The following is a 12,925-nucleotide window of genomic DNA, read 5'->3' on the forward strand; positions in this document are numbered from 1 at the left end:
TTAGCTTTGTCAGCTTTACTAAGAAATCTTCATAAGAGGCCATAACATTTTAATACAGTTTTAAGATCTGATGGCTAAATTAATTATCTTGGGTTTGGAAAAAATGTATTTCAAATCTCTGTAATGTGTATCTGTAGACAATTTGAATATAAAAATATCATACTTGCAATATCAATCAGCTTCAAATACTTTTTGGGAGGGAAACTGAGTGCTGTGGGTTAGAAATGGTACTTCCCATTTTAACGCTCCCACTGAGATTTTCCAAATCACATCGTTGCTCTCTTGCTCCACCTCCCCCTCCCTCTTCCCCCTGGAGTGGGCTGGAGAGGAGAACTGGAGACAGAAAAGATAAAGATCATGGGCTGAAATAAGAAAAAATTACAGGAAACAGAACAGGATAAGAAGACAAACAGTGTCAGCAAAATTATTAAGAACAAAAGTGTACAAAAGAGAGAGTGTGATTCACATGGAAGGTGCTCTCCCACAGTGCCCAACCTGACCACAGCCACACTACCCCAGCTGCTACCCCAGCTCGGAACTAGCATTACCCAGCCACTCCCTCCAGCTTGGAACCAGCATTCCCCAAACGCTCCATCAGGGTCAGAGCTGGCATTACCCCACCACTCCCTTTGCCACATTTATTCAACCGCAAGGAAACGCTTTTCCCCAGAAAGGACTCCCTTCCCCCTTGCCCCTGGCAATGATGTGAGATGATACAGAATAACCTCTTGATCCTAGCTATTTTCCTGAGAAAAACAGCTTGTTTGTGATTATGGTTGTGTAACAATTTCTGCAGCTGGATACACACCCAGACTTTAGCTATTTGCCCTCTTCAACAGGACAGGATGAGAAAATTGGAAGAAAAAACTAAGGGGTCAAAATAAACATAGTCAGACTGCTTATTATTTACCGTAAAAGACAAAACAAGCTCAGCTTGGGAAACATTTATTTAATTTATTGTCAAGTAAAGTAGATTCAGGTAATGGGAAACAAAGGGTTCAAGTAATGGGAAACTCCCCAGAGTGGTCAAGGTGGGATGGGTGATTAAGTGTCATGAGCCCATATCAGCTCCTCTCTGCCTCTCATTCTTCCTCACAGTTTTCTCCTGCTTCAACGTGGGCTCTTTCACAGACTCAATTCCGTTGCAGATCTATCAGGAACTGTCTGTCCCTGGCATTGGGCTGCTCCAACCTCTTCTTACAAAAGACCACCGCTGCAGCATCTCTGCTACCAAAACTTTGTCATGTACACCAAATATAGTGACAAAGCAGCATTGGGAGAACCCATTTCAACACCTGAATAAGGACCACTTATGTTCTTTCTGATTTTTTAAGAGAAAATCAAAATGTCATTGTCATTCTGATATCAGAAAGAATAGTTTTCACCAAGTGTCACTAAGAACATATATATGTACAAATGCATGTTGGCCAAACAGTCCTAATTTATTGAAAGACAGACTAGCATTACCCTTTCTGGCAATGTGAGAGTTTACATGAAGAGAAAGACAACACATCTTATTGCCTTCAAAAAAGAATTCTTCATTTAATCTGCATCTGCTCCAGAGGTATACACTAGGAATTTCATCCTCCAGATGGGAATTGACAAATAAGCTTGTACAAATGATAGTACATCTGACTTTTCTTACCCGTCAATCTTAGAATGTCATCAAAGACTCTACAATGGAAGTACACATCTCACTCCTCTCACTGCAAAAATTTTATGGCTTTTTCAGATTTAAATATCTAACTTTGATGCCTAAAGGAAGACAGATTATGTGTTTTATTCCTTGGATAAATTCTACAAGTAATGAAAAAAAACCCTTAGTTTTTGTGAAGTGATATCATAAAGAAGGTTTTAGTTATCCACAAAGCATCCACGTGTGCCTTTTCCAGTCTCTCTGTTACTGTGAAGGGATATGCTCAAGCCATGTAATACTTAGGGACACAGACTTCAGCTGTTAAAGAAGCCACAAGACACACACAAAAAGGGACCTATCTTAATCTCAGTGATGGTTTCAGTCCCTAGATGAGAGCTTCCCTAAAAATGCATTTGTAATCATTTTTTCTTTTCATAACAAAACCAGATACTTGGTAGCTCTATGTGACTCATAATCTAAATACATCAAAGGGCAAGAATGACATTTTCTTACTGAGCTGAGGTTTTACACTATGACTCCAACAAGGAGTTTGGTGGAAGAATGAGATAAAAGAATTTGCTTTTCTTCACAGTGTCTAGCTACTTCGGCATATAAATTCTATAATTAAATCAATGCAGGGGATAAGGCAAAAAAGTGAGGTTAAATGTATAAGAATTGTAATGTAACTCTTTTCCACATTATAAGGAACTTGCTTTCCTTGAATGAAAAACTACGTTATACATGAAAATAAAATACCTCTGTTGTGGGAATTTTGAGCTAAAATTTATTTGCTCTAAAGAACACCAAGCTGAGGGATGCAGCTGATGCACTAGATGGAGGAAATGCCTTCCAGAGGGACCTTGACAGGCTTGAGGAGTGCATCCAGGCGAACCTCATGAAATTAACAGGGCAATGTGCAAAGTCCTGCCCAGAGAAGCTGTGGGTGCCAAATCCTTGCAAGTGTTCAAGGCCAGCTTGAAAAACGTTTTGAGCACCCTAATCTCATGGAAGGTACCCCTGCCCATGTAATCTGGTTTGAACTAGATGATACTTAAAGATCTATTCCAATTCAAATCATGCTATGATTCTAGAATTCTAAGTTGTTCCCTACTCTAATCCTTTGCTACCAAGGATAAGTCTTCCTTGCTCCAGACTTTTTTCTCTGGTGTCCAGGACCTGGGATTCCTGAAAAGAAAAAAAAAGAAAATAACTTGTTACTCCTTGGAATAAGGAGGATACAAGAGATTTTAAGACAAACGTGACTTGAGAAAGTAACAAAAGACAGAGGAGGGACAGGTATAAATGAAACTAAATGTACAAAAAGAAAAAGGAGGAGGTAAGATGAATTTCAATTATTTTACAAGGCAAACACTCTGAAAAACTGTGTTTCGAACCTGTTTTGCAATCTTTAAAAGAGATACCATTTTATTTTTCTGTAAGATTTGCTTTCCCTTGTCCACAGACAGCTATCTGTATGTAATGATTTTCAGGGCTGAAAAACATTCCAGGTTTTATTTAAACAGATTTGACAATTGAAATTGTACAGATCAGGTGTGTATTTATCTAATACTACTAAGAATAACTTCACATTTTGGGAAAGTGAGAATCACAGATCCTTGGAATAATTTAGATTGAAAAAGACCTCTAAGATCATCAAGTCCAACCCTTGACTGGACACTACTTTGTCAACTAGACCATGGTGCTAAGTATCACACCCAGACTTTTCCTAAACTTTTCCAGGGAAGGTGACTTATCCAGGGATGGTGACTCCACCAGCTCCCTGGGCAGTTCATTCCCATGTTTAACAACCCCTTCCATGAAGGAATCCCTCCTGATGTCCAGCCTGAATCTCCTCTGGCACAGCTTGACACTGTCTTCTTGTCCTGTCACTGGTTGCCGGGGAGAAGAGACTGATCCCCTCCTTGCTGCAATCTTTCAGGAGAGAGGTAAGGTCATCCCTGAGCCTCCTCTTCTTGAGGTTAAACAACCTCAGCTCCCTCAGCTGCTTCTCATAAGACTTGTGCTCTAGAGCCTTCACCAGCCTTGTTGCCCATCTCTGGACAAATGAGTTATTACAGATTTCTTTGGCACCTAGATCACCAAGACCAGTGCTGTTTTAACTGTGGAAGCTGCAGATATTTCACTGTTCTGAGATAATATTTAAATACACAATAGAAGTACCTTCAGAATGTGAAAAAATATTAGGAAATGAATAAAGATTTGTTAACTCAAACATTATTTGTAAAACCGGAACCAAACATTTACCTTACAACTCCAGCTGACACAGTTTAAGCTGTGGATATGGGTATTTGAAGTACATATGTAAAAATCTTTAGAGAACCCACAGAGTTTGAACAAATTTATTATTGAAAGCCAAGCAAAAAGACTGCAGTAAGCTGAAAAAAAAAAAAAGAAAAACGAAGTGTTAAAAGATACACTTCCTTTGTCTCGAGTGACTGCAGCTATAATAGAATAGAGGTGTTAACCTTTGGCTTGCATTTCCCACATCTATTTTTGAGTTTGATTAAAGCATGAAAATAGAACATTGCAGATTAATAATAGAAGGTTGGTTGAATTTTATTTTGGTTTATTATATATATAAACAAATAGACATGAACATATAATAATTACATAGATATATTTGACTAAGAATGGAAAGGAAAATGAAAAGAAGAGAAAGAAAAAAATAGTTGAAGGTAAAAATAGAGGGGGAAAAAGTAGGCTAAGAGTTTAATCTCCTGTTCTGTTTTGTTTCCGTTTGTATAATGAAGAGGTGAACCATTAGGCAGTATCAGGTATATAAAAACATCTGCTGGCCATTGTCACATGTCTGGTTCTTTCACTTCTCTGGAGCTGGTCTCCATATCTTGCATTCACCCAGATCTGAACCAAAACATTTGACCTGAAGACAGAATAAAATGATAGCCATGCATAGAAGTTTAAGAAATTCAGATTGCAGAGGATAATTAAATTTGTTGGAGTTTGCAAGGTTAATGATCACCTTTCTTTCCATGAAGGCATTGTACTCCATACACCTGAGGTAATTCTGATTCTAATAGCATGGAATGAAGACACCCAATAGTTATGGAGAGACAAGTAAATCAGTAACTTTCAGTGACCTTGTTTTCAATGTTTGTATGCATCTCAGATGAGGAAAAAGCAATCATTCCCCTACTGGGCCTGAAAAGGGAACATGCTGTGAAGTTTTTCAAGAAGAAAGTGAACAGTACTTAATATGAGAGTGGTCAAATGCTGGAACAGGTTGCCAAGAGAAATTGTGGGATGTTTATACTCAATAGTCAAAAATGTACTGCATACAGTTCAAAGCAATCTGCTTGAACTGCTCTGCACAGAAGATGCATTTACAAACTAAATGACCTCTGGAGGTTACTTCTAAACTTCATGATTCTGTGATTCTGTGAACAATTTGTATACCTCTACCATTCCTTTATGACAGGATAAAGATGACCTAAAGTTATCCAAGCATCCCCTGGATAGTTCCAGTGTTAGATCTTGCTGTATTATACATCTTCAAAACTCACAGCTCAGTCCTAATTTTGGCCCATTTTTAATGTTTGTTGCTTATTTGTTGGGTTTTGTTGTTGTTGCTCTTTTGCTTTGTTTTGTTTTGTTATTGCCATGTCAAAGATTCTGATTCTGAGTCATATGACAAGCTACTGGAAAATGAAGGTATATTGCCTAAAAATATGCTTTGAAAGACGTACCCCTCTGGAGTTCAGCTATTAAAATTAGGACACCTGAACCATTAATATCTCAGAAACATCTGGGGGTTTCGATGATTATAAGTTTTTCTTAGCATCATGTAAAACATGTGGCTTGTCTTGATTTGAACTGATTGTTTTTAGTTGTCAGATTACACAGATAGGAGATGCAATCTTCTGAAATATTTATGCCACTTCAAAATATTAACACTTCTGCTGATATCCACAATATGTTATCCTTAAAACCATAATAGATAAATGGAATGAAATTCTACACATGTCAAATTATTTTATACCCTGGATTTGGGCTGCCTGATTCTTATAAACTTAACTTTCATGAAAAAAAAAATCGTTATAACTGCCAGGATTTTTTTTAGAAATCAAGCTAACTGCAATTTCTCTCATTGCAGAAAAGGTTTGAGAAGTGATTTCCAAAGGCGGTAGTGGCAGCTGAATGTCTTCTTACCAGGAAGTGTTAATGGGAAACATTTTACTAAGGCCATGAAGTGGTACAAGTGCAGACTGGATAAACAGCAAAAAGTACTAAAATATATGACACTGGTCATACTTTGTAAATTATTTTCTTCAGACTATAAAAATTAAATGTCCATGCAACACGGATTTAAAGACATGAATTAAAAAAATAAAGCATTTGTTTAACAGTAAAAGAGCTGTATTTCTAAATTTCTGTTTAATTCTAATGAGCTTCAGGTGTTGGGTTCTGCTCAGTAGTAACTGTATTTACCTGCTGATACTCAAATGTCTTTACATATCTATACCTAAGTGTCTTTATATGAGGCAGGTGTCTGAATTTAGACTACAGTCAATGGAAATCTAATCAGGAGAGTCAGGGATACCTAGAGACCAGTTCAGCTCATCTCAGGTTGCATACCAGGGGTTTGATTCTGTTGCCTACACATGAGAATCTAATACTGTTTGAGCTGTTGCAGAATATTCTGCCCACCTGCAGCCAGTGCAGGTTTTCTGTAGCTCTTGTGTGATGCCATTCCACTTTGAGAGAGACCTAACCAGTGTTAAATGAACCTGGTTTAATACAGTTGTCTGCTGTTAGGCTTTTGTATCAAATACTTCAGTTTATCATATTAGGTCTGCTTTTACAGCAAGCTGACATGTAACAAGATCTTGAAGATATTGATGTATGCAAATATATAATAAATTTATACTGTGATGATGATCTCTCTAGAGGCATAAAAGAGTCTTTTGTTTTATAAAATCCTACTGCTGTTCTAAAATCTTTTTAAAGCCTGGAATCTTTTTGAATTAATTTTTTGTTTTAAAAAGTTACTTCATAGTTTTTAATACATTTTACATTATATCACTCTTTTTTTAGATATAATTCCACTTTCTCAGAAATCACATGAATGTACACACATCAGAAATCGCATAATGCTTTCAAAAATTATTTTGGGCAGTCCATTATAGTACCTTGACTCGTATCTCCTGCTGGGAAATGTACTTGTCATTGTGGGATTAAAAAAGTTATTATCTATTTTCTAGTATGGCTCTGTATGGACTTTAGGAATTGAAGCATAGCTATAATATCTTGTTTACAATTCTATTCTTAAACTTCGCTTTAGCTAACTAGGAGAAAGTAGTAATCGCTTAATGTTGAGCAGATCTAAATAATTTGTATCTGCAGCTTTCTACCCAGCAGCAAAACTCAGGAAAAACCCTGAAAACAATTCAAGCAATTGTGCATCTGCCAGAATTGGGAAGTTAAGGAGAAGCTAGTAGAGTATTATCTTTATGCACACTGGTCTATTAGGACTTCTGTATTGTGATGGGTTGATCCCGTCTGGACACCAGGCGTCCACCAAAGTCACTCTGTCACTCTCCTCCTCAACTGGACAGGGACAAGGAATTGTAATGAAAACCTAATGGGTCAAGGTAAAGATGGGGAGTGATCACTCACCAGTTAACATCATAGGCAAAACAGATTCAGCTTGGGGAATTTGGATTAATTTATTACCAATAAAATCAGAGTAGCATAGTAAGAAATAAACCCCAAATCCTAAAACACCTACTCCCACCTGTCCCTTCTTCCCAGTCTCCGCTTTTCTGCCGAGTTCTCTACCTCCCTCCCCACAGCACTTCAAGGACAGGGAATGGGGGTTGCAGTCAGTTCATGACATATCCCCACTACTTCTTCCTCAAGCACACGTGCACCAAGGCTCACTGCATCACTCTGCTCCTTTGTGGGTTTTCAGAGAACAGAATGGAACTGGAGAAGTTCTTGGACTGGCTGTGGCTCATGCCTTTACCTCCTTTCAAGCCTGTACTGAACTACTGCTGGGTTGGTTAAGGGGTTGAGTGCATCCATCACAGACACCTAAGACATTTGAGACATCCACACTGAACTGGAATATATGTCCAAGGATGTCACTAAAATGAAACACAACGCCTGTATTAAGGCACTGGAATCACATTTTTTGAGATGCCTTTCTTACACAAGCAGCATTCACATTTTACTAAGGCCTCTATTTTTCTGCTTGTAAATATTCGGATTTTATTTTTACCATCTACACTTTCACTAGCTTCTATTCATGTCAGAACAATAGCTGCACTAAAAAACCACCCAGAATAACCCCAAGGACCTCAAGAACTGAGCCTTCAATAGCAATGATATAAGCTGAAAGAGCAGAAGAAAGAGACAATATGAATTTTGTATGAGTCCTGAAGAGTTGTCACAGAAAACAGATAGCTAGGGACTAGTAGCAGATTATACATATTTGGGCAAAAATCAAATTCTGGACATGGATATATTCTCCCTAAAATCTAACAGTCTATCACAATGCATGTTGTTCAACCAGAACTTTTCTCAAGTGTTTTTACATTATATTTGGTTATCATCAGCTGTGAGTATAGAAGATGTTTGTTGTTGTTATTTTTCTTTGCCAAAATATGTCCCTGGAGTTATCTTACCATAACTTTCCAACTATTAAAAACACTTTATTTTCACACTGCCATAGAACAGATAACTTTTATTATCTTCTTTGCACACTTCTTACTTCCGTCTCTAATAAATCTCATTGATTTTCAGGTCCCTTCTTCCAGACAGCCCTAGTCTCTCTCCCTTCCACTTTTTTGTATTAAACTGCAGTTTTCTCTAGGTAATCTGAGAGACTCTGCAACTGACAACTATTTTTCTTTACTCAGGCCTGTTATAGTTTATGGGTGGGATTCATCTTCTGATCTGTTTCTATCAAATGAAGAGAGGTGAGAATTAGTTTAATTCTTTTAGCTACGGGGTAATGTGCAAGTTCATGCTGAGCTAGAGGCGAATTGAAGATTTCTTCTTAAAGAATTCCTAAAAAAGAAAGTTCTTTCCACCCTGTAGAGATAGTAGAACCTTTTATTCCCAGGCCTGCAGCTGACTCCACAGCAAATCATTTGGTTAATTTTATTCAGATTCATATTTCCAGCTGTTTGACCAGATATCTTAAATCATGCAGACCTATATTCAATGTCTATATTTCGTATCTATTTATGTCTTTCAATGCATGTGACAAATTAATTGTTCATGCAATACATTCATATAGCAATGAATTCCTTTTATTGCAGGAATCACAATCATTAATCCTTTAAAAATTATGAAAATCTATTTAAAAGTAACCCTTGTTACTATTTGTGTTTTCTCCCGTTACACACTGTGAAAGCTAGGCTTCCATATATTGCAGAGAATTACTAGGTATTCTTCAGTTTCAAGCAAAACACATTCATTCTATCCATTCATTCCTTTATAGATATTTTCCTTTACCTTACATAGTCTATAACCTTTGCTGAATTTATAGGTAGCAACCTTATCCCTTCTTTGCCTTTGTGTCACCAGACTAACCAAGCCTAGTGCTTCCATCTCTTCTCATATAATAGACTTCCAATTTTCTACATTATCACAGAAGCTCTCTCCATCTGTCAGTTTGAATTCATCTCCTTTCAATATGAATGACCAGACCATATATTTCAGAGACCATCTCACTAGAATTTTGTATAATGGAACTAATATTGTCCTAACTCAGCTGACAAATCCTAGGACACCATCTGCATTATTCACAGCTGTGACATATCGGTACCTCATAGGACTGAATATGACACAGCTCCTTCAATGAGCCTGATTTTCTGCCCTCAGGTTTTGTCAGTGATTTTCTTAATAGTTTCCCATTACAAACCACAACATTTTGTACTATCAAATATTGTATTATTATGTCTATCTCTTTGGTACCATAATTCACCCAATTTTTCTCCTGTGAGTATGAACAGACAATTTAAAAAAAAAATCAGATTAAAGTTGTGAAGCTACCGGTCTGTCAGCTAGAACTGATTCATCAGTTACTCACCAGTTAGTGAAATGTACACATCTGTACAAGTAACTTTCTGCAACACAAAGAATATCTTAGCCAAAATTGGCATTGAAAGTCAAAGTAACAGATTTTATTGTATAGAACAGAAGAGCAAACACTTTTGGAAGAAGATGTTTCCTTCTTTGTTTGTATTTTCTTCAATGACTTCATTCTGATTACTTTTACTCATTTAAGCAGTATATGTGTGGAATGAATCTTCATTATCTCCAGGATTACAATGATTTTTGCCTTTGCAACTTTGGTAAAATTCCTCAAGGTGTTCCGGATTCATATGTAAAATCATTAATTTCACGTAAGAGTATTGCTGAACTAACCCTTGAGAAACATTATTATTTCATCTTTCATCACATGTTTAATATCAATATTTCTGCTGTCTTCTCCCCTTTAATTAGAACCTTGATCATTTTGTAGTTCTAGTAATTTTTCTTTTCTCATCTGACCTGTAGTTTTCTACATGGTACTCTATCAAGTGCTTTGTTGAAGTGGAGACAGATGCATGCTTTGCATTTCATTCCTCTCACAGATTCAAGCCCATACACTCTATATGAAATACATGTGATATTCATATATATACATATAAATATATATATCATCAAGTAATCAGAAACCCCCTAAATTTTCTTTAAAACCCTTTTAATATTTTAAAATTTTTCTTACATTACAATTTGCCCCATGCTTGGTATATTCAGATGACCAGATCCATATGCCTGCAGTAGTACATATAATTTTTCTTCAGTATAAATAATACATTAAATATTTATCACTCCGATAGCAGAAACTAATATTTTTTGTTGGTTTGAATTAGGATGCCTTATAATTACCCCTTTGAAAATTATCTAAATACATAAATGTTCCCCTTACATTTCTTTCCCAGAACAACCTATTTTAGAAGACTCACTGTTTACTAAGGCCTCTATATAACAGAAAATAATGTTGATTTGCAGTAATTAGGTTGTTGTCCTTTAACTTATTTCAGATAAATCCCAAACTTTACTAATTTTTCCAGGACAGCTGTAGAAAGACATGGAAAGACTAGGGTATTAACATTCCCAAGTAATTTTGGGCGCTCAGAAAAAGTAAACAATCATTATGGCTTCCAATTTCACAATTAGCTCTGAGTAAAGGATATTATAGAAGTTTCAGAGAAGAGGCAGATACTGAACACAGCACATACTTCTCTCTCAAGATTTGAAATGTCTGAAAGCTGTCCTATCACTTTTCATTAAGATATTGCGTATAAAGTTCCAAGACACATTAAAGACACATTAAAATAAAGATGTATGAAAAACCTCCATGTTCTCTTGGAGATTAGAAAGGTTTTGGTATTTCAAGACTATTCTTTCAAAGGGTACTGAAGTAATTTTTTCATAGTCCTTTATTAGGACAAGATATTAGAATTGCTTTAAACTAAGCAGCTGTTGAATATAAAAAGGAAAATATTTTAAAAAATTTCTCTTTGTTCTGAGACTGGGATTAGAAGAGACATTTTGAAAAGTGATGACAGGTTTTGAATGAAGGGACCTGGCTGGTTCTGGAAGAAGTAGCTTGACAGGTAAAGGCTGGAAGATTTTTATGAGATCTGAGAGAGATTCTCAGGCTAAAATTAATGAATAGGTAAAAGCTGTGCATGCAGCATGTCAGGCTCCTCCTATTAGATGAAATATCTGTGCCTCACTTTATGACTCTGTCTGTTCAAAACACACATAACTTATGCATAGTCACATGCATAGAATGAGTACCACCAACCTCTGAAGGTAAAAGAAATTGACTATAGTCACGGCATGGAGTGTCACAGTGTGCCTCTCTCCCTTGCCCCTTGCTTAAGCCATAATCACCAGTGGAGTTTTGACAGCCACATCCAGCTTGCTGGGGACTTTGGGGGACAGACGGCAACATGGTGCACTAGGGCTGTCTAGAACAGTGACTCAGACCTCTTGGTAATACACAAATAAGTCAATCATGTTACTTTGAAAATAGTGACCCACCCAGGGCCTGCTGAGCTCCCCTGCATAGCAGTGAGCTTTGCACTAGGACCTCACCTCACTAGGAGCCGGGATGCCTCCCAGGGTTACTCTAGAGGCTGAGAAATTCCTTGTTACAACAGATGCTTGGTAAGTGATTAATAGTGTACCAAAATTTGAAATCTTAGCTAAGTGATATGTTGGATTCATTGTGCATATAGAATCCTTTAGACACAAACTGTTGACCAAGTCTGGGACTAAGTGTGAATCTAGATGCACCTAGACTCCTCTCTGATAAGGAAAGAGTGGGTTCTTTCTGAGCCTCATGACTCAACAGACGGTTGTCCCTGACATCTTTATCTGACCCTGTCCTCTATGCAGTAAATGACCAAATGTACCTTCCCATCCAATCTTGTTAAACCACTGTTGCATTTATTATTGAATTTTCATAATTAACTCACTACTTTATTAAAGTATATTGTTTCTTCTCTCTTACTAGTGAAGCATATCATTCCATTTGCAACAGTTTATCAGGACCTTTATAGGTATGCTTATCCATATAGTTATAAATGTTCAAACCACATTAGATTACTTAATATTTTGAACTGAACACTTTTAACTTATCAGTGACAGCAGTGAACTGTGCTGTAAGATCCGCAGACTGTTAAAGAAATGTTTACTCTGAAAAGATTTATGCTTGCAACACAGAAGATGCTAAGACTAAATTCAACATGCTAGAGCAATAGCCTATTAAACATTGCAGAGTTTGAGAAGATTGCATTTGCAGGGAAAACTTTGCCTCACGACTTTGAATATTTATGGCAATCATTCATAAAGCCATGTGCATATTAAATTTGACTGTTCCTTGAAATATTTCAAAGATGCGTTAGTTTCAATTACAATGAACTGAGCACCAGTGATAGTCAAAAAGGTTTTTCTAGACATCATTTTATAAGAAATCAAACAAACAAACAAAAGTATTTTCTACTAGTTTGTTAATTTTGCTGTATCACATAGTATACAATGAGTGTCGGGAATATCAACATGACTTGAGGTGCAATGCCAGAATATTTTACATTGTGGCAAGTTATGTAAAACTTGTTACATATACTGATAATAGGAAAATCATACCAAATTTAAATAGGTTCAGGTTAATTCATAAGAAAATTCTTGGTGCTTTTTTCGTCAGGATATGGACAAAGAGGTGAAAGGTTCTTGTAAATAAAT

At 36.6% G+C, this 12,925-nt stretch overlaps 1 long non-coding RNA gene across 1 annotated transcript in view; it reads right to left on the reverse strand.

The window, feature by feature from the left end:
- Nucleotides 1-965: 965 nt before the first annotated feature.
- Nucleotides 966-12,925, reverse strand: part of LOC109143913 — a 42,467-nt gene continuing 30,507 nt past the window's right edge. Inside the window, exons 2-3 of the long non-coding RNA XR_002044324.3 lie at nt 3,902-4,032; nt 966-2,821 (exon numbers count right to left, since the gene is read on the reverse strand). This is a non-coding gene — a long non-coding RNA (uncharacterized LOC109143913). The remainder of the gene's footprint in view (nt 2,822-3,901; nt 4,033-12,925) is intronic.

The sequence above is a fragment of the Corvus cornix genome, chromosome 1, assembly GCF_000738735.6.
Source record: "Corvus cornix cornix isolate S_Up_H32 chromosome 1, ASM73873v5, whole genome shotgun sequence".
Classification (NCBI taxonomy): domain Eukaryota; kingdom Metazoa; phylum Chordata; class Aves; order Passeriformes; family Corvidae; genus Corvus; species Corvus cornix.